This window comes from Eptesicus fuscus, chromosome 16 (genome assembly GCF_027574615.1).
Source record: "Eptesicus fuscus isolate TK198812 chromosome 16, DD_ASM_mEF_20220401, whole genome shotgun sequence".
In the NCBI taxonomy this organism is placed as follows: domain Eukaryota; kingdom Metazoa; phylum Chordata; class Mammalia; order Chiroptera; family Vespertilionidae; genus Eptesicus; species Eptesicus fuscus.
In genome coordinates, this window is record NC_072488.1 from 54,096,954 (window position 1) to 54,120,066 (window position 23,113).

At 43.1% G+C, this 23,113-nt stretch overlaps 1 long non-coding RNA gene and 2 pseudogenes across 1 annotated transcript; all 3 read left to right on the forward strand.

Annotated features, from left to right (window-relative positions):
• The first annotated feature begins 7,209 nt into the window (after nucleotides 1-7,209).
• Nucleotides 7,210-9,049, forward strand: LOC129151898 (uncharacterized). Its single transcript, XR_008558613.1, has 2 exons — nucleotides 7,210-7,398; nucleotides 8,827-9,049. It is a non-coding gene; the product is annotated as an uncharacterized LOC129151898 (long non-coding RNA).
• A 6,966-nt stretch (nucleotides 9,050-16,015) lies between these two features.
• Nucleotides 16,016-16,452, forward strand: LOC103299074 (60S acidic ribosomal protein P0-like; annotated as a pseudogene).
• A 957-nt stretch (nucleotides 16,453-17,409) lies between these two features.
• LOC103292617 (cytochrome c-like) lies at nucleotides 17,410-17,817 on the forward strand (annotated as a pseudogene).
• Nucleotides 17,818-23,113: the final 5,296 nt, after the last annotated feature.

The following is a 23,113-nucleotide window of genomic DNA, read 5'->3' on the forward strand; positions in this document are numbered from 1 at the left end:
GAAGTTCCACATAATACTTCCATGTACATTTTAATATCCTGAACTTAATCACATGAATACACCCAGCTCCAAAGGAACCTGGGAAATGTCACCTTTTAGCTGGGTACATTGCTACCCCAAATGGGATCATGAGTGAGTGCTGAAGTAAGCAACTAGCAATGTCTGCTACAAACACTCACTATGTGGCAGGTTCTTCTGGGCCCAAGAAATACAAAGATGAAGACTACACAGTCCGTGCCCTTAAGGAATTCACAAATGTTAATAAGGCACTAGTAATCAACTAAATGTAAAACCATTAGGGAGGAAATTTTGTAAAGATGTGAACAAAGAATTGTGGGAGGAGAAATGAGGTAGCAATGAGTTTTGTCTAAAAAGATAGGGAGAGTCATAGAGAAGGTGACCATTGAGTTGGGCCTTAAACAGAATAGAAATTCAGAGCAGAGGCAAAAGCATTCCAGATGCAGGAAGAAGTATGCACAAAGAGAAGCATTAAAACAGGTGGGTTCTTCTGGGGTAATTTTTATGAGTTTTGTATCTTTTTATATAGGGTTATCAGAGTCCTGGTAGAAGATAAGCCCAAAATAATGTAGTGAAGGGCCCAAAATCTCCACTGAAAGGAGTTCAGTGATCCTGGAGGGGAGGGAACAGGAAGCCTTGAAGGTTTATAAGCAGGGATATCAGGGGATCAGATCCTTATGTTGAAAAGAGAACCATGGAATGAGAGAAATAACAAACTAAGGCGAAGGGGACATGGCAAGCAGAGCAACCAGCTAAGGGACGAGCTAACTGTTCAAGTGACTTGTGTTGCAGACCTGAGCTAGGCAGGGGAGCACATGGGAATGAGGAGGAGGGAATGGTTTTGAGAGACAAAAGTTGGCTGATCACAGGTTGGATGTGGAGAGTGAGGAAAAGACAGAGACAACTAGAGGGCTCTGAGGACCTAGTTAGTCTTTCAGTGGCTTCTGAGTCTCAGTCTCTGTCACCCGTCCCTTAACAAGGTGCTACCAGGTGCTAGCACTGGGACTTCAGTGGCGGACAAGACAGATGTGCTTCCTGCCCTCATGGAACTCATGTCTGGGAGAGAGGGGTACAGATTAACTGAGCCATTTAAACACAATGTGGGTTCGGGTAGAGTCATGCCCTATGTGGAGGCAACCTCAAGAAGCAATCTGGCCCTGGCCAGTGTTGCAAAGTGGTTAGAGCATTGTTCCCCCATACCAAAGGGTTGGGTGATGGATTCCCAATCAAGGGCACATACCTGGGTTGCAGGTTCGATCCTCAGCCCCGGTCGGGATGGGTGCAGGAAACAACCAATTGATGTGTCTCTCTCACATGGATGTCTCTCTCTCTCTCTCCTCCTCTCCCTCCCTCCCTCGCTCCCTCCCTCCCTCCCTCCCTCCCTCCCTCCTTCCCTCCCACTTCTGTAGAAGTCAATGGAAAAAAATATCCTGGGATGAGGATTAACAACAAAAAAGAAGCACTCTGGGGGGAACTGCAGATGAATGGCAAAGCAAAGCATGGGAATCAGGGCTCGACCTGTCCATTTGGGTATAATCACTTGGACTTCGGTTGCACCAAAGCTTCTTTAGAAGGTCAGATGCCCCGCGCCCGCCAGCTAGTCTCTAGGGGAATACATTATAGTTTAAGTCTTCAGTTAGTGAGGGCATTTCTCCAGGCATCTGAGGAGAATGTTCAGAGTTCCTCTGGCCGAGAATAGCACCCCGGGGTAGTGAGGCTGTGGGAACATAAGAACTTTCTTTCCTGAACTGTAGGTGGGAACGTGTAACTGGCTAGGCCTTTCTGGAAAGCAACTTGGCAATTAATATAAAACAGCTGGGGAATATACATTCCCTTGATCCAGTGATTCTTCTAGAAATCTCTGTCAAACAAATAATTAAGGATGTAAGCAAACTTTATATTAGCAAAAAATTAGAAATGACCTATTGTCTAACAGTTAAGAATCTGTCAAGTAAATTCATGGAATGGAATTTCCTTCAGCCATTAATACCCACTGCAGTCGTTTTAGGGCACATTTTTAATAGCTATGTGAATAGGTGAATTTTCATTTTATTATCGAATAAGCAGTTTTGCTTAAGTTTTGAATGGTATAGAAATTTAAGTTAAATGATTATGCATGCTGTAAAAGCTCTTGCTAATAAAAGACAATTTCAACTTAAGTTACAGTTTTTCTAAATTTTTTATAAATATCCCTCTTCAAAGATAGAGGCTGTGCTATGCTGCATATGTACCTTCTGCAAGGAATTATTTCACTTTTCAAATCAACTCCACACAGGTAGTGCATCTACAGCAATATACTGAATTATAATCTGCACTGTACTTTGCATTTTCAAGTATTGAATTAGTATATTTTTACTAAAGCCAATTATATTGGTAATATAATTTAACTAGAGTATACTATTATAATAGATAGAGGACTTAAATAATTATATTATTAAGGCAAAGATCAATTAATGAAGTACATTACAAATATATTTGTGAAATTATGATACCTTGAAATAGCAATAGACTAATACCTTGAAAGTCTAATAATCCAAAAAATCTAATAATCTTACATGTTCCAAGTCTGATCTATATTATACAAATTTGAAGCATGCAAAAAATTGTCAAGAAGAAAAGTAAAAAACAAAAATAAATTTGATCCCAACTCTACCACTCAAAGATAATTCACTGTTGACATTTAGGGACAATTATTCCAGATGTTTCTACATGCAAATATACAGATAAGAATGAGAATGAAAAAAAGTGTGTGTTTGTGTATGTATGTGAGAAAGAGAAATCATTTTACAGAGAATGGAAATACCTACAAATAACATTACTAAAAATTGGATCATACTTTTTTTTTCTAAACAAAAGGATAACATTTATCAAGAAGAAAAACTTTAGCTGTAACCGGTTTGGCTCATTGGATAGAGCTTTGGCCTTCGGACTCAAGAGTCCCAGGTTCGATTCCGATCAAGGGCATGTACTGTGGTTGCGGGCACATACCCAGTAGGGAGTGTGCAGGAGGCAGCAGGAGGCAGCTGATCGATGTTTTCAACTCTCTATCCCTCTCCCTTCCTCTCTGTAAAAAAATCAATAAAATATATTTTTTTAAAAAAGAAGAAAAACTTTAAGAAATTCTTGAATTTTGAAAATATTTCTTGATGCCAAGAAATACAACTTCCTAAAAATAGCCCTTTAAAATTAAGGAAAAGGATATTATTAAAAGGTTTGAGCCAAGTTCTAAAACAAAATGTTTTAACTTTATTTATTTATTTATTAATATATATGTTTTATTTCAGAGAGGAAGGGAAAGGAGAGAGAGATAGGAACATCAGTGATGAGAGAGAATTATTGATTGGCTGCCTCCTGCATGCCCCCTTACTGGGGATGTGCCCTTGACCAGAATGAAACCCAGGACCCTTCAGTCTGCAAGCCAATGCTCTCTCCACTGAGCCAAACCAGCTAGGGCTTGACAATGTTTATTAACTTCCAGCCAAGAAACATGAGGAAATTACATACATTTTCTTGAATTTCCTCTCCCCTTAGCTAGCTGGTGTGGCTCTGTGGTTGATCATCAACCCATGAACCAAGAGGTCCCTGGTTGGATTCCTGGTCAGGGCACAAGCCGCTGTGGGGGCGTGCAGGAGGCAGCTGATGGATGTTTCTTTCTTATCGATGTTTCTATCTTATCTGTCTATCCCTCTCCCTTCTCTCTCCCTAAAAATTTTAATAAAAACACATTAAAAAATTCCTCTCCCCTTACATCCTCCTTCTAATTTTATTGTTTGTATTATTCTGACATAGGAAAGGTTAATAATATTTATATTTCATTATTTTACCACAACTCCCACAATTATCTCGTTGTTTATTTTTTAAATGGATCTGGTGTTTTTACCATGACCTCATTCCTATTTTTTGGAGCCATTCCTTTGTTGATGAAATGTTGTCATCAAGTAGTGTTTTGTGTGTTTTTTAAATCCTCACCCAATTATATATCTATTGATGAGAGAGAGAGAGAGAGAGAGAGAGAGAGAGAGAGAGAAACATTGATGTGGTAGAGAGGGAGAGAAACCTGGACTGATTGCCTCCTGTACAGATCCTGACTGAGGATCAAATCTGCAACCTGAGTGTGTGCCCTGTCCGGGAAATCAAACCGGTGACCTTTTGGTGCATGGGACAACACTCAACCAACTGAGCCACACCATCCAGGGCTGTATCACACTTACTGATTTGTGGATACTTTACCAACCTTGCATCCCTGGGGAAAACATCCCATTTGATTATGGTATATGATATTTTTTAAAAAATTATATATATATATATATATATATATATATATATATATATTTTCATTGTTGACAGTATTAAAGATGTCCCCCAATTTTCCCCTCTTCTTCCTCCTCCCAGCCTGTGCCCCACTCCAGGCCTTCATCATACTGTTGTCTCTGTCCATTGGCTATGCATATCCTATACAAGAAAAGGCTAATATTCAAATTGTCCCCTAGACCAGGAGTTCAACCAGGGGGTGGGGCCAGCAGGCAACTGCCCCTGGCCCCTCCCCCCAGCTGGTCCCGCCTGATCAGCCCAATTGGGGTGGGCCAGCCAGATCCACCCGTGCACGAATTTGTATGTATATAAGTTCTTTGGCTAATCTCTTTCCGTCTCCCCATGCCCCTCCCCTCTGAGATTCTGCAGTCTGTTCCATGCATCCATGCCTCTGGACCCATTCCCCGCCCCCCCCCCCCCCCCCCCCCCCCCAGTTTATGATGTTCATTAGATTCCTCATAGAATGAGATCATGTGATACTTGTCTTTCTCTGACTGGCTTATTTCACTCAGCATAATATTGTCCAGGTCCCTCCATACTATGGCAAAGGATAAGAGATCCTTCTTCTTTACAGCTGTGTAGTATCCCATTGTGTAAATGTAGCACAGCTTTTTTTATCCACTCACCTACTGATGGGCACTTGGGCTGTTTCCAGTTCTTAGCTATTGTAAACTGTGCTGCTATGACTATAGGGATGCATATATCCCTTCTGATTGGTGTTTTGGGCTACTTAGGATATATACCTAGAAGTAGGATCACTGGGTCAAACAATAGCTCCATTTTTTATTTTTTTGAGGAAACTCCACACTGTTTTCCATAGTGGCTGCACCATCTGCATTCCCACCAGCAGTGTACTAGTGTTCCCTTTTCTCCATATCCTTGCCAGCACTTGTTGTTTGTTGATTTATTGATGGCTGCCATTCTGGCAGGTGTGAGGTGATATCTCATTGTAGTTTTAATTTGCATTTCTCTGATGATTAGTGACTGAGAATTTTTTCCATATGTCCATTGGCCATCTGTATGTCCTCTTTTGAGAAGTGTCTATTCCGGTCCTGAACCCATTTTTTAATTGAGTTATTTGTCTTCCTTCTGTTGAGTTGTATGAGTTCTATATATATTTTTGGAAATTAACCCCTTACAGATGTATCACTGGCAAATATGCTCTCCTATACAGTAAAAAAGCTTCTGCACAGCAAAAGAAAGCATCACCAAAATGAAAAGTGAACCCACTATTTGGGAAATATATTTGCCAGTGATACATCTGATAAAGTATATGACCTTTTTAATGTATTGCTGTATCTGGTTTGTAATATTTTGTTGAGGATTTTAGCATCTATGTTCATCAGGAATATTGGCCTATAGTTTTCTTTCTTTGAAGTGTCTTTGTAGTGCCTGGTTTTGGAAATAGGATAATGTTGGCCTTGTAAAACGAGCTTGAGAGTCTTCCCCTCCTCTTGAACTTTTAGGAATAGTTTGAGAAGATAGGTGTTAGTTATTCTTTGAATTTTTGGTGAAATTCAACTGTGAAGCCCTATGCCTCACCCCCATCGTACACAGTGTCTGATGCTTTCAGGGTGTCTATAGACATTTTGAGTGATATCATCCTCCATTTTGCTAATTTAGTTGCCTCTTGCTACTCCATCCTCTTCCTTGTCTTCAAAAAATTTTTTGAAATCTCTCATCAATTGATGTCTCCTGACTCCTGTGGGGGTTAATCCCTTCTATATTCCTTCTCTGTCATTTTAGTAGGGCTTGGGGGAGGAGAGACTATAAATACCAGCTTGTTTAACTGAAAGTTTCACTCATTAGTCATGTCTTCCTGAGCATTGCTCATCTTTGAAAGAGACCAGCTACTTATTAAAAATTAATTTAGAGAAAGATGAGGCAACTGATGTGCACAGACCGTAGTTTTACATTGACTTTTTTCTTCAAACACTATCACCAAATCGATTTTCTCCTCTGTCTGGGGCCATATTCCCTCAGTTTTCAGGATATAGGAAGGCAGTGTGGTAGCACTCCCAAAGACAAGTTTTGTTTAATCCATTGGTCTGATATAAATAAAATACTATACACTGGGTGGCTAAAACAACCAACCAGCATTTCTCACAGTTCCAGAGGATGGAAAGTCCAAGATCAAGGCCCCAGCACATTTGGTTTCTGGTTCATAGATGGCCGTTTTCTCGCTATGTCCACTGGGGTCTCTTTATAAGAGCACTAATCCCATTCATGAGGGCTCCACCCTTGTGACCTAATCACCTCTTAAAGGTCCCACCTCCAGATATTATCACATTGGGGATTAAGTTTCAACATATGAATTTGGGGGGGAGTGGGGAGCGGGGGCACACAAACATTCAGTGTCGAGCAGACTTTCTGATAACTATTCTCCCCTCCTTTCCCTTCCCTCATCTCCCCTCACCTCCAGCTAGGAGGCCAAGATAGACAATTACTAGTAACATGGTGTATTCATCACTTCCACCTCCCTACTCCCTACATTCACTGGGTGGAGCTACTTCTCTGGAGTTATTCCAGCTGCTTGCCTTCTGTTTCCAAACAATAGACCATTAACATGGGCCTTCCAGAACTGTGCCCTTACCTTCACTTGGCAGTATACAGCTTTCTTGTGTCATTAAAGCTGGAGGCAGCTACAAGAATGTTCAGGCCTGGCCGAGAGGCTCAGTTGGTTGGAGGGTCATCCAGCACACTAAAAGGTTACAGGTTTGAGGGTGCGTCCAGGAGGCAGCCAATGGATGTCTCTCTCTCTCTCTCTCTCTCTCTCTCTCTCTCTCTCTCTCTCTCTTCTTTCTCTCTCTCCCTTTCCCCCTTCCTCTCTCTCTAAAATCAATAAAAACATATCCTCGGGGCAGAATTTAAAAAAAAAGAAAAGAATGTTCAGCCCTGTCTGTAATAAGAAAAAACTACCGAGTAGAAACATGCAAATGACTGCTACCAGAGGGATGGGTAAACAGTGTCCCATATTCATACAATGGAACACAGATCAGCGATAAAAATGAGTGAACTGGAGCTGCACGCATAGACTGGTCTTAAAAACATCCAGTTGAATGGAAAAAGGTACGTCACAGAAGAATTATACTTTGTGATTTCAATAAAATGCAAAAACTCCCCCAAATTAAAATATGTGGTATAAGAATATATACATGAAGACTGAAAATTTAAAGAAAAAGTAGATAATGATTAGGCCAAAGTTCAGGATAGTAGTTACTGCCTGGAGGGAGAGAAAAGGGAGTGACAGGGAAATTCACACAGGACTTTCCAAATCACTGGTTACATTAGATTTTTAAAAGCTGGTTAGTAGGTTCATGTTTCATTTTATTATTGTTAGTCAAAGTGTACATATACGTTAAATATATTCTTTGGTTAGCTTGATATTTCATAATGAAAAATGGAATACTAACTTTATTTTTTCTCACCTTTTATTATTATTGTTATTTAATCCTTACCTGAGGATATGTTTTATTGATTTTTAGAGAGAGAGGAAGATAGACAGAGAACTATTGATTGGTTGCCTCCTGTACACGCCCCACCAGGGATGGAACCAGCATCCTTCTGGTGTGAGGAACAACGCGCCAAACAACAGAGACACCCAGTGAGGGCTTTTAAAAGATGGAGTTATTGCTTTTATTTATTTATTTATTTTGCCATTTTCTTCGACTGTTTTATTATTGTTATTAAATGTATTCGGGTGACATTTGTTAACAGAAAAGATGGAGTTATTTGCTTTTCATTCTTTGGAGGTTTTTAAGAGTGGGAAGAGGAGTAAAAATGCCTCCCTCGCCCTCTTTATCAATGACTCTCTCCCCAGGAACTTGAATACCTTGAATGCATAGCATGTGAAGGCATGGGGCATTATGGGACATGGGTTTCTACATAATATTGAAGCGAGTCCATGGAAAACTGACAGCAAGAAGTTTTGTGACTTCTAAGATTGTTTACTTTTGAAATCCTTGAAAGGAACATGGCTGTCAATCAGAAAATAGCTCATGCTCTTCTTTGGAGGGATGCAGTGAGGGAGGGTTGATGGAGCAGTGGGAGAGGAAGGAAGCTAAGGGACCGCACCACCGCCTGGGCCTTGATGACTCCCAGAGGGAAAGAGGGAGAGAGAGAGTAGAATGGAAGCCTGGGAGAGAGTGGCCTAGGCGAGCACCAAGGTGAGACCTGCTGGTTTTGGTGCCTAAGCCGACCCATGCCAGGCATGATTATACTGAGGGAAAGAATACAGAAATAAAATGGAGTCACTATGGCCAAGCTGCTAAATTATTAAAATCAAGTAGGCTGAGGCATGAGAAAATTATTCTTGTTTTAATTAGCCCAGGAACTTAAACTCTTGGGCTTTTCTCAGTTGTGCCTCAGTGCCCGGATGTACCTAAATTCCGTAGGTAAACGTCTGAAAAACTTAAGAAAAAAATGTTCATGTGCTGCTGCTGTATCTCTGATAGATTCCCACTTGACATGCATAAGAAAGAATGTTTCATGTTCCAGACTACCCAGCATCTATTATGCAGACCACTGGACACCTGGAAGATTCCCATCCTGAGCCAATCTGCAGCTAAGAATGCAGGGCAGACTTCTCTCACGAGTGTGCTTGTTACTATAAAAACTCTCAAACTTTTCTTTCTTCTTGGAAACACCCTGAGTGTTCCCCATAGTGCTTTTTGATTCGCAAAACTAAAACCCTTGAATAAATCTTTGTCATTTATTTCTAGCCAAAGCCTCCTGTTTTGAACTCTTTTGGCAGTATCTTTGCCCACTCAGGAGTTCTGGATCTATTCATGCCAGAACAGGTATTGCGCTAAGTGCCCAGGGCCCTAAGCCATGACCTGGAGGAGCCTTCATGTCAGAGCTTGGTGCATAGACAAGGGTGGGGTGCTGCAGATGCCAAGAGAAGCCAGCAGAATCTTGCAGTGCCTGGGAGGGAATTTGGACTTTATCCTGAGCAGTGAGGAGCTGTTCAAGCCAGGAAGAGGTGGGATAAGATTTTATTGAGAAATACGTAATGAAATAACGTAAGACTTCATTAATTCACTTAAAGGATTCTAGACTGTATTAATCACATCCACATCTACATAGGTTATTAATGTCCATATCTGGGCGAAGTATGCTTTCAGTTTCTGGACCATAATCGGTGCACGTCAGGATTCAGAGACCCTTCACAAAACTTTGTGCCCACACCCGCACTCCCCTGGGGGCTCGGGGCTCACAGGTTAGGCACTGCGGGTCTAGTTAATGTTAAGGCTACACTGTTCTTCCTAATAGTAATTAGCAACAAGCTCAGCTTCTTTCCTTCGGTTGGGAAGACCACGTCCCCAACGTAAAGAGGAATGCTTGTCCGCCCATTTGCTATAAGGAACACACAACTAAGTCACATGGTGCTGTTACTTTGAACCACTTAAATACGGCTGACCCTTGAACAATGTGGGGGTTAGAGGTACTGAACACTCACACAGTCTAAAACCCGTGCATAACTTCTGACTCCCTCAAACCTTAACTACTAATAGCCTACTGTGGACCAGAAGCCTTACCGATAACGTAACAGCTGATTAACACATATTTTGTATGTTATATACGTATTACATTCTGTATTCTTACAATAAAGTAAGCTCGAGGAAAGAAAATGTTATTAAGAAAATCATAAGGAATAGGAAAATACATTTACAGGACTGTACATATTTGTTGAGACACGTCTATGTATTTGAACCCCCTCAGTTCAAACCCTTGTTCAAAGGTCAATTGTATATGCAAACAATTAGGGAGGAATAATACCCAATACATATTTATACCAATTAGGACTGTTAGCAAAACTAACAAGTATTGTTAGGCCACCAGTTTTTAATTTGCCTGATTTTTTAAAAATAGGTTTGTATTGATTTTAGAGAGAGAGGAAGGGAGAGGGATAGAGAGACAGAAACATTGATGAGAGAGAGAAACATCAATAGGCTGTCTCCTGGGGATCACCTCACACTGGGGATCAAGCCTGCAACCTGGGTTTGTGCTCTGACTGGGAACCGAACCGTGACCTCTTGGTTCATAGGTTGACGTTCAATCAATGAGCCACACTGGCCGGGCTGCTGACTGACTCTTAGTCCTCACAGCATTTGCCGAGGAATTAACTACTTAATTATGTGATCTATTGTTTAGTATTCATGTCTTGTGATAAGTTCAGTGAGAGCAAGGAATGTGTCTTTTTTATTTCCCTGGTGTCTGGCATGTGGTAAACATTCAAAATGCATTTGTCAGAATGAATTTTGAGTCCCACCCTTTTACAAATAAAGACACCAAGGTTTAGAGATGTTAAATAGCTTACGAACTATTAGGTCAGCAGCTTATCCAAACTCACAGCTGTTGGATTTCATCTTCTTACTGACTCCCAAAGAGTATAAGGTTTTATAAGGATCACATAGTTTGGTCAAGTTCCTAGCTATTAAATAGAAAGCTACTGAAAGATTAATTAACACCTTTTTAAAAATCTTAAGCATTTTGAGAACATAAAACAGAATTCAGAGGTGAGCAATAGTAAAATGGTTGTGTTTAAACTTGCCACGTTTCATAAAGATATTATATTGGGAAATCCACACCTGGCATTTGAGAACAAAAGCTGGCATAGAACTTGAAGGAGGTATTGTTAGGAATTTACCCAACTAAATCTCTCTAAGCTTATTATCAATAAAGAGGGTGTTTTCATTAAAATAGAGATCACTCTGGTTTTATAGTTCTTTTTCCTCAACTGCATTTTTTAAAAATTTTTTTTATCAAGGGAGGGCTCCAGTTTTCAAGGGCCACGTGGCATTCATCATTCTCACCTTACTCACTTGAAACAGTTGGCCAAGGAAAGCTGCGTCCTGATTCTGGTCCCTTCCCCTCACCCAGCCTTCCTAAATACTAAGTACTCCAGGGCCTCTGGAAGAAGCATAGAGAAGCAAGATTACCATTTCCCGAGGGAAGGATATTGAAGTAACTTGTGCAAGTTACCCATGGTGAGAGAGAGAACTTAAGTCCTGGGAAGGCACTCCATGGGGAGTAAGTAACAAGCCTTGGGCTATTCCCATTCTATCTCATTTCTAGGCAGGAGTCTAGCCAGGCTGCCAGGCAGGCCCTCAACCAGACAAGGCAAGAGCAACCACGTGTGGACGTGCAGGTATTACCCCAATCAAAGCATGAACCCACACTTTGTCTTCTCTCCAGGTTCCATCACCCAGAGTGTGACCAGAAGAAGAAATATATAACACCAGCCTATGACTTCACACTTTCTCTCCTCACTGTAGCATGGGTAGAGGTCAGAGTGCAAAGGTCTCAGAAACTTGAATTCCCTGTAACTTAGAAACTAACATTGGCATAGATTTGGATGGTCTGAACCATCTCTGAGGTGCAAAGTATTTTCACATGTACCTTCCCGTTGAGGTTGATGGACCAATCTTATTATTCGAAAATTAGAGACAAAGAGATTATATTACTTGTCTAAAGCTATGCTAGTCACCCCCAAACCAGCCTTCTAGTGGACTGTTGCTCAGTCATGGTGTTTGGCTTCAAGTCAATCATCTACTACTTTTATATCACTACTTCTCAGCCTTTGGTATATCACCACTTAGAGAATCTAAAGAACACGTCTATTCACCAACATACACATGCATGTGTGTGAGACCAAAAGGGTATAATAATGAATGCAATGTATGAACCATATTTTCTAGTTCAGAATCCAGCTATAGAACACATTTTAGGCACTGCCAAAGAAATCTGATTTGGGAATCCTATATAATAAAAGGCTAATATGCAAATTGTCCTCTTGGGAGTTCGACCAACTGTAAGTTCGACTGCTTGCTATGACGTGCGCTGACCACCAGGGCCCTGATCGCTGGCCAGGCCTAGGGACCCTACCCATGCAAGAATTTCATGCACCGGGCCTCTAGTATATATATAAAATTTTGTGAAATTTTCTTAGATGATATTAGATTAATTTTCTTAGATGTAATAATGGTGTGTTTTTTAATAGGGAAAAATATCTTGATTTTTAGGAGATGCTTAAGTATTTATATGTGAATATAATGAAGTTTGCAATATAATTTCAAATGGTCCATAAAAGTATAAAAAGATATAAAATTGAACCATATGATTTTTGCCAATATTATATTAATTTTAACCTCTGAAAATAAATACTATATGTTATTTAACCTAATTTAAACGTAAATATAGCAAACTAGTAATAGTTTAATCTATGTCATGATATATGGATATTCATTGATAAGTTCTTTCAATTTTTCTATACATGGGAAATTTTCATGATAAATGGGGTAAAAAGACATTTCTGTTTGTGATATCTCTCACATCTACTCCTTTATTAGTTATCTGTTGCTATGTAACAAATTACCCCCAAATTTAGTGGCTTAAAACAACAAACATTTCTGGGTGTGTACCCAAAAGAATTGAAAACAGAGGCTCATTAAAGAGATACTTGCCCTAGCTGGTTTGGCTCAGTGGATAGAACGTTGGCCTGCGGACTGAAGGGTCCTAGGTTCGATTCTGGTCAAGGGCATATACCTTGGTTGCGGGCACATCCCCAGTGGCGGGGTGTGTGTGTGTGTGCAGGAGGCAGCTTATCAATGTTTCTCTCTCATTGATGTTTCTAACTCTCTATCCCTCTCCCTTCCTCTCTGTAAAAAAATCAATAAAATATATTTTAAAAAAGAACTTATAAAAAAAAAAAAGAGAGATACTTGTACACCTATGATCATAGCAGCATTATCCATAATAGCCAGAAAGTGGAAGTACCCTGGTGTCCATGGATGGATGAATGGATAAACAAGATGTACATACAATGGAATATACATACAATGTATATACATACAATGGAATATTATTCAGCCTTACAAAGGAAGGCAACTCTGGCCTGACTGGTGTGGCTCAGTTAGTTGGGTATTGTCCCATGCACCAAAAGTTTGCTGGTTCAATTCCCGGTCAGGGCACATGCCCAGGTTGTGGGCTCGATCCCCAGTAGGGATTGTGCAGGAGGTAGCCAATTGATGTTCTGCTCTCACATCGATGTTTCTCTTTCTCTCTTCCTCTCTAAAAATCAATTCAAAAAATTTTTTTAAAGGAAGGAAATTCACGCCCTGACGGTTTGGCTCAGTGGATAGAGCGTCAGCCTATGGACCAAAGGGTCCCAAGTTCGATTCCGGTCAAGGGCACATGCCTGGGTTTCGGGCTCGATCCCCAGTAGGGGGCGTTCAGGAGGCAGCCGATCAATGATTCTCATCATTGATGTTTCGATCTCTCCCTCCCTCTTCCTTCCTCTCTAAAACCAATAAAAGTATTTTTTTTTTAAAAAAGGAAGGGAATTCTGATACAACTTGGGTGAACCTTGAAGACATTTGGCAAAGTGAAATAAGCAAATATTCAAAAGGGCAAATATCACATGATTCCACATATATGAGATACTTAGAGTAGTTATTTTCATAGGAACAGAAAGTAGAACAGTGGTTGCCAGGGACTGGTAACCTCACAAGATCCTCAAAAGCTGCATCCCATTACAGCATTAGTTCAATACTCAGAAATTCATTACTTAAATCAGGACCAGGTGTGGATCAGGCCCCTAGTATAGTTCCTTGAAAGTACTTCCTCTCACTAGTGGTTGCCTGGGGAAGGGGAGGGGGGGATCAGGGAGAAATAGGGAGGGAGAGTTTAATGTGTACAGTTTCAGTTTGAGGAAATGCAAACAGTTCTGGAGATGGGTGGTACTAATGATCTGATGATTGCATAATGTGGACGTACTTAATGCCGATGAACTGTGCGCCTAGGAAACAGTTAAAATGGTAAATTTTATGTTATGTATATTGTACCACAATAAAAACACACACAGACATTTATAGTCTCACAATGACATGTCAATATGCTATTCAGTACAATTAAGTCCCTCGGTCCACTCTAAAAGAAGGGATTACACGAAGCCTGAGAACCAGAAGGTGGGGATCTTTGGGGGCCACCTTGGGAGCGGCTACCACAGTTTCCCCCAGGACCCCACGATTCACATCCCCGCTCACATGCAAAATACATTCGTCCCCTCCCTAGGTCCTCAGAAGCCGCATCCCATTACAGCATTAGTTCAATATCCAGAACTGTTATTTAAATCAGAACCAGGTGTTGGTCAGACCCCAGTGTAATTCTTTGAAAGCTCTTCCTCTCAATCTGTGGATCTGTGCAACTAGACATGTTACACATGAATATACATACACACGCGTGGAACAGGCATCGGATAAATGCTGTAGACATTCCTCTTCAAAAATGGGGAAGTGGGAGCCTTAAAGAAGTTCCACAAAGCTTCAAAGCAATTCCAAAACCCATCCAGGCAGATGTTGGAAGTGACTTCATTAGGTTTCAAGGACTAGGAATCATTCTCCATGGTTCTAGGTACTGCCATCTGGGCCTTTCTTCTTTTTAAAAGGTAGCACATGTGTTTGTAGTGGGGTAGTTTTTTCAGCTTTTTTCCCGCCAGTAGAATTTTGGAGGACCAATGGCCTTTTTTTAGTGTGTACTATTCTGTCTCTGTCCCTTTCGATCCAAATTGGCACTGTCTTTGCTGATGTCATCCTCACAGAAGCTTAGAGGGTCTCATATGATTCTAATTAGGGTTCACCCCATTAGCCAAAAGCTACATCCACAAATCTCTGTAGAGATAAGCCCTTTTCCTTGGCTTCCTACTGAGACAGGCAAAGGGATAGTGCCCTTAAGCTTCTTAGAGGTTGTTTTTTTTTTTTTTTTTTTTTTTTTAATTATTATTTTTTAATTTCTTTATTGATTTAGGTGTCACATATTTGTCTTCATCCCCCCATTCCCATCCCACACACCTCCCCACGGATGCCCCAACCCCCTGTTGAACTCATATGCATGCACACAAAGTCCTTTGGTTGATCTCTCCCCCCCCCCCCCACCCTCCCCTAGCCTCCCTCTGAGGCCCGACAGTCCGATCGATGCCTCCTTGTTTCTGGTTCTGTTCTTGTTCCTCAGTCTATGTTGTTCATCTTAGAGGTCCTACGGTTTGATGGCGAGAATCTGCAAAGCGAGCAGCCTTCAAAAGGGTCCTTTGTGCGTCTGAATGCTACTACGAGGTTCTACCATTGATATTTCTGGGTCTTAACAAAAGGCAGTCACGCCCTTTGCTCTATCTCTAGATCACTGTTGGCACTGCACCTTGGGTTTAAACCTTTCTCAGAAATCATTCCTTAATTTTAGCATCTTCTCCTCTGGAGAGGCTGAGCATTTATAAAACCATCACATCCTTGCTCCTTTTTGTTTAATAGTCCTTCCCTCAATTGATCTCTCTCCTCCTGTGTTTTACTGTAAGTAACAAAAAGAAAGCAGGCGGCACCTTAATCACTTCGCTTGGAAATCTCCATAGCTGCCTACCACAGTCCCTTCCTCTTCATCCCCTCTGTTACTACTCTCTCTAAATGGGTAGTTCCAAAGTGCGGGAGGTCAGGGCCCTTTATACTCTAAACATTATTGAGAACCCTAAGGAGTTTTGTTCATATGCGTTATATCTGTCAATCTTTCCCACATTAAAAATTAAGTGTGGGAAATTTTAGAAATGTTTATGAATTTATTAGAAAAACCATAGCAGGCCCTCCTCTAGTCAGGCATCCTCATGAGAGTGACATTTTTAAACCCTGTGCGTCCATCCCTGATGCACCACCATGCTGCCCAGGGAAACAGGGTGACCTCGAGGTCCAACTACTTCCTTAAGGTCATCCACCTTTGGGATGGTTATCCAAAATGCTTCATTGTGGGAGCAGCCAATGTGGGCTCCAAGCAGATGCAGCAGATCCGCATGTCCCTCCGCGGGGAGGCTGTGGTGCTGATGGGCAAGAACACCATGAGGCGCAAGGCCATCCGGGGACATCTGGAAAGCAACCCAGCTCTGGAGAAACTGCTGCCCGATATCTGGGGGAATGTGGGCTTGTGTTCACCAAGGAGGACCTCGCTGAGAGCAGCGGCATGCTGCTGGCCAATAAGGTGTCAGCTGCCGCCTGTGCTGAACAGCAATGGAAGCCAAGACTCCGAGAAGACAAGTGGCAGACCCAGAGGCCCACGGGGACTTGGGAGGCGGCCATTGCACTCTAGTTCAGGATTCTTCCTACTAATATCTCATGATGCCTCCCACAAGCATGTGTGAGTTAATGCACACACACACACACGTACCTTTCTCCACCACCATTACCACCACCATACACATACAATAGATTCAAAATCCCGGGAGGGAAGGTTCATGCCTTTTTAACAAAATTTTTATTGATTGATTTGAGAGACAGAGGAGCGGGGAGAGATGGAACCTGCAACCTTGGTGTATCAGGATGACACTCTAACCAACTGAGCTACCTGGCCAGGGCCTGGGTTCATGCCTTTTCAATCTTAGTATTCCTGCAACAGATCAGGTGTCTGGCAGCTAGAAAATTACAAGTGATTGTGAAATTGAGTTGACTTTAACTCTGAACTGGACTGTCTTGGGGGAGGGAGAGGGGCACATAGAGGATCACCACCAGAGCCGAGTTCAAGTCCAACTTGACCGAACTCTGACAGTGGCCTGGCCCTGGATTCTGGCTCTACCCAGACCCTTCTCAGGCCACCCACAGAGAGGAGGGGCCTCGCCACCAGGAGAGGTTGAGATGCCCAGGGAAGTGGATCTGCCCGCCCGGCTCTGCCCCAAGGTCTGTCAGGGTAGGAGCCCTTGACGGCAGGAACTTGCTCTAAAACCACAGTGCTGTTAGAGAGCGGGACGTCCGGCTTGCGAGTGGGGTTCTCCGTGTCATGCACGACTAACAAGTGATTTAAAAATGGGTGATGTTGAGCCCTAACCGGTTTGGCTCAGTGGAATAGAGCGTCAGCCTGCGGGCTCAAGGGTCCCAGGTTCGATTCCGGTCAAGGGCATGTACCTTTGGTTGTGGGCACATCCCCAAGAAGGGGGTGTGCAAGAGGCAGCTGATCAATGATTCTCTCTTCATTGATGTTTCTAACTCTCTATCCCTCTCCCTTTCTTTCTGTAAAATTCAATAAAATATATTTTAAAATAAATAAATAAAAATGGGTGATGTTGAGAAGGGCAAAAAGATTTTTGTTCAGAAGTGTGCCCAGTGCCATACTGTGGAAAGGGAGGCAAGCACAAGACTGGGCCAAATCTCCATGGTCTCTTTGGGCAAAAGACAGGCCAGGCCCCTGGATTTTCTTACACGGATGCCAACAAGAACAAAGGTTTCACCTGGGGTGAGGCTGCACTGATGGAGTATTTGGAGAATCCCAGGAAGTACATCCCTGGAACAAAAATGATCTTCGCTGGCGTTAAGGAGAGTGCAGAAAGGGCAGACTTGATAGCTTATCTCAAAAAAGCTACTAATGAGTAATAGTTGGCCACTGCCTTATTTATTACAAATGTCTCATGACTTTTTTTATGTGTACCATATTTAAATTGATCTCATACACCAGAATTCAGATCATGAACGGCTAATAGAGCATTTCTTTCAGGCAGTCCTGATTTAAATAAGATTGGCTCGTGGTTAAATGAATATGGTCAGCTTTTTGAGCTTTGGTGATAATTGTGGTTCAGCAAGCACTGTCACTGTCACCCCTTCTAAAAATATGGTTGGACTTGATTCCTAGTGTTCAACTTTGCACAGAGGTGGTGAGTGCCATCTCAGAACCTGTAGGAGACTGGCTGATATTTAGATTGATATGACTGGTTGTATTAATATGTTTAAATTCTGAGAAAATCCCTTCCCTGTCTCTTAGACCTGCAAGACTTGCTCGTGTTTCAAGTTATGTTCATCAGCCTGTTAAAAGGAAGGGCTGCGGATGAGCTGGCAGTGACCATTTTATCTCTTTGGTCCCAACTATGCCAATTTAGTAAAATTCCCTGTATCTAAACTGTTGCCTTTTACTGAATGAAAGGCATTTTAGTGTGGTTTCTGTATAATATCAAATAAAGAGTATTTAACAGTTCTAAAAAAAACACAGTGCTAATCAACCAACTGCCTCACTGCCCACCCAGGGCCTGGCATTCACACCAGCCAGAGCAGAGACCTCCTTCACATGAGCACGGAGCACTGGCGGGAAGCAGGGGACACGAAAAATCACAAGCCTGAATTACTAAAATGGGTCGCCATTAGGGCATCACTGTTTGCCAGGCTCTTCTATAAATATATCTGGTTCTACTCTTCACTCAGCCAAGGCAGGAATGCTGCTGAACTCTGACCCTGCCCTTTGCACTGGCTTCGGCGATGAGCTTGCTCCTCTGATATTTTGCAGAAATCTACATGCTCAACTGATTTGGCTTGGCTTTGCATCGGTGCTCTTTCTCGCTGTCCTGAGACGGGAGGCCACTATGTCCTGTCAGCCTGAAAGACCTCTGGAGCAGGGGTGCAGGGTGGGCCTGGCACAGGTGGCCCAGGCAGCTGCCCACCCCACTGCTGTGTGCTTTGGAGAGCCCTGTTGACGGCCACATTCTCTCTCCTGCCCACAGAAGTCCCAGCGCCCTTGAGAGTCACCAGGAAAAGGCAGGGTTATGAATTGGACTAAGGCAGGGAAGAACCGAAGCTAAAGGCTTCACAGCAGACTCGGAGACCCCTCAGCCAGCCTCTTTATGCCTCGGGCCCCGTTTCCTCTTATTCTTCTCTCACTCTGTTGCTGTTAATCCTATGGGCCACAGTGAGGCTCGGGCCCTCTCCTGTCGCTGGACCCTTGCAGCACTCGGCACCCAGGAGCCCCATGCTCCCTCCCACTTCCTATTCAGCGCTTTGTTCTAATTCATGTTTTCACTGAGGCCTTCCTTAATCTCCGGCTCTAAACTGCAAACCCCCCTCGCTCCCCGCTGCCTTTTCCTCGGCACCTCTCACCATCCACCTTATCTCGCTCACTGTTGGTCTTCCCACCTCAGCAGTTTTGTCTGTTTGCTCTCTGCTGTATCTCCAGCCCCAAAACGGGGCCTCACCATAGCACACACTCAGTAATATTTGTGAAATTCTTGCATGAATGAGGCTGGATTCTGAGCTGATACCAGGAAACTGCGTGTTTTGAATCAGCTTCACTCCCTCAGGCCTGACTCAGTTCATCTGCCTAATGGCAAGGGCACATGTGCTGTTGTGTAAGCTGCCTTCCAGCAGTAATAATTAATGATTCCAGGCAATATCCTCTTACCACCCCAGAGAGGCTCAAGCACAGGCAACAAGGGAGGGGAGGCAAGAGGCAGCTGCCAGATGACTAACTGGGATCTGGGATCTCAAGTCACCCACCCCAAGTGTTAATCCTCATGGGCCACACTGAGGCTCGGGATTATTAGCTCCTGAGACTCACATGGCCTCCTGGCTTGACCTGGCTCTGAAAGACCATCAGGTGCACTTGAAAAAATAACTCCATCACAGGGAGGTGACACTGAGGCCTGGAGAAAAAATAAAGAATTGCTGAACTTTGCACAGAAATTGTGCAAAATTAGACTTGATCTAGCTCTCATTCAACAGACACTTACAAGGATTCCTTCTGCACCCAGCACTGTTCTAGGCAGGAACAGAGCAGTGAACCAGAGGGACAAGGTCTGGGTTTGACCTGCGTGTTTATTCCTGGTGTGCATTCCTTCCCAAGGCCTGGGACCTCCTTCCCTTTGACCGTCTGCTCTTCAGCATCTCCCCTGACCTCCTGGCGATATTTAGATGGATAGATCCTCTATTGTTTCAAACATATATTTTTATTGATTTCAGAGAGGAAGAAAGAGATAGAAACATCGATGATGAGAGAGAATCATTGATTAGCTGCCTCCGGCACGCCCCACACCGGGGATCGAGCCCACAACCCAGGCATATACCCTGACCGGGAATTGAACTGTGACCTCCTGGTTCATAGGTTGATGCTCGACCACTGAACCACATCAGCTGGGCTGGATAGATTCTCTTCATCTCAAAAGCAACACCACACCTGCCAGACCAATGCAACTCTGCACCAATGTCGCTATAGACCCCTCCTGCATCCCAGTCACATCAGCTTTACTTCTGTCCAGCTTTCAGGAAACTCCAAATCTCTTCCTCATTCTCACCACCTTCCTATACTTGGCCCTACCATTCCCCAACTAACTCACCTTTTGTATCTGTGGGGCTCATTGCCTCAGGGGCCCTCAAGCTAACGGTCTTCTGTGTTTTACAGCTTCATCCAGTTTTCCCTATCTGAACCATCTCTCCCCTCCCTTCCCTCTGCCTCTTTAAAGCTGCTTATCACAACTAAATCAATCCTCATCTTGGGGGGGGGGGGAGGGGAAGGGAGGGAGGAGGCAGCCTTCCTCAGTTCCTCAACCCTTGATAAGCTCTTCACTACCTAGAACTCCTGCTTACCATGCGTGTGCTGTTATTTGTACCACACATATTTCCATGTAACTACTGGCTGTCTGAGGCTGTTTTATGGAACTATGTCTTACCTCCTCCCCATGAGACCGTAAACTCCTTGAGAGCAGGAACAACGTTCATTTTTCTGCATCTTATGCAGCTTAGTACCCACTCACTGGGCCATCGATCAGGGACAGATTTGACCTGGATTTACCAAATTGTGATATTTAAGAAGAATACACTTGGGGAAATGTGTAATTTTTTAAGTAGATGTAGAGAGAAAAATGTAGAATGCAAGGTTGTATTATGGTCTGATCACCACAGTATGAACTGTGTATTCAAATGGGTAAAACTGGAAGGCAATTGGTAAGAAATAAAGAGTTGTGTTAGAGTTGTTAGATTATGAGCAATTTGTTTAATCTGTGAATATTGTTAGTGCACTTGGTTGATGTAAGAACAACACAAACCTGTAGAGGATTTTTATAAGAGGTTATTTGAGCCAAACTGACAACATGAGACAGCAAGGTCTCCAATGCTCTGGAGAATGACAGTTTTGTAGTTCCCTTTACATACACACACACACACACACACACACACACACACACTCACACACACCCTAGAGGCCCGGTGCACAAGTTTGTGCACGGGTGGGGTCCCTTGGGGTGGCCTTCGGGGATCCATCCCCAGCTCGCACCCCCAGGCTCGCAGCTCCACCTGGCATCCCGCTGTTGCCACCTGGCACCACCCCCTCACCTGCTCCACCAGGATGATTGATAAGGCTGCCCCGCTCCCCTTCCCCCCAGCTCCCTCAGTGCCTGGGAGCCTGGTGGCAGCCCCGCCCACCACCACCACTGCTGGTCTCTGTCTGCAGGGCCAGTGTGGGCCTTTCAGGCCCCTGTTCGCACCACCTTGGCCTGGTGCAGCACACTCACCTGCTCCACCATCCCGCCTCAGGCCCACTCTTATGGGGGCCCATCAGGGCCAGCAGCACCTCCACTGCCACCCGCTTCCAGAGCTGCATTGCCTACGCCTGCCATGTTCTGTACCACCCTCTGGTGGTCAGCGCACATCATAGTGAGCGGTCAAACTCCCAGTCGAACAATTTGCATATTAGACTTTTATTATCTAGGATATATATATAGATAGATAGGTTTTATATAGATTTCAGAAAGGGAGAGGGAAAGAGATAGAAACATCACTGTTGAGAGAGAATCATTGATTGGCTGCCTCCTACATACCCTTTATTGGGGATTGAGCCCACAACCCAGGCACGTACCCTGACCGGGAATCGAATTGTGACCTCCTGGTTCATAGGTCGAGCTCAATCACTGAGCCACACCTTTATACATTTTGGATTAAAGAGGAAAGTAAGAAAGATCACAGGACAGTGGAAGAAAGCAAGGCAGGAAAATCTCTATGATTGAATTTTAGGATAGGTAAGATTATGTGCTCCCTAGAGGGTAGTTACGCCTCCAAGGGGTCTGAAAAAAGAGAATTATTCTGCTTTTCAAAGGTGGATTAACCTAGCTGAACAAAGACAATGGACAGGGCTTGCTTAAGGCAAAGATAAACCTTTTTATAGTCCTGGGGTGTGGCTACTCACCATGACCTACCCAGTTGGGAATTTATTATCAAATCACTCTGTGAGGTTACTTTCAGTCAGATTTATTACAGAGTGCCCTTCTTTTGTCCACAATTGTTTTATGCATTTGAAAAGATTTTAAGAAATTCATGGCGGACTTTAAGTGTCATGGAAACATTCCTCTCTTGTATAAACACATTAAGGCTTTCCTGGGAAGTATGAAGGAAGGGGAGTGGGGTGGACAGGATTGACAGTCCTTTAGAGATTTTACTCAAATAATATTTATACACAAATAGCTGAGCAAAGGGAGGTAAAAAACAAAGTTCTCATTTTGATTGCAAATGTTATATCACAGGGGATGGGACAGAAAAAGAAACAGTTTAAAATAACCAAGTGAAATCACATGAGCATGAGGATTTTTCTCTTTCAACAAGAATGAGAAGTGGACGCATTCTCCTTGAGTTTCTTGGTGCTTCGAACGCTGAAGCTGCAGCAGTGGGAGTGGAGCTAGGAGAGGGAGAGGTTGGGTACACCCAACCACAAGGCAAAAACTGCTCTAGACACAGGCTTTTTTTTTAGTCTTTAACTCTTTTTTACATGTTTATTCTGTCAATATCAGATGTGGGTTCTCAAAGATGAGGACTGTACAAAAGAGATGGCCCCGCAGTATCCCTAATATCTAAGAAGAACCTCCTATCAGACACAGGAGGACCACACTCAGAGAATGAGGCATGTGCCAAGGCCATGCAGCCAGAGATTCTTTGGGGGGGCTGATTTTAGAGAGCTCTGGAGTGCTCAAGCTTAGCCCTTACTGTCACTACGTAGCCTGAATATTTAGAACATC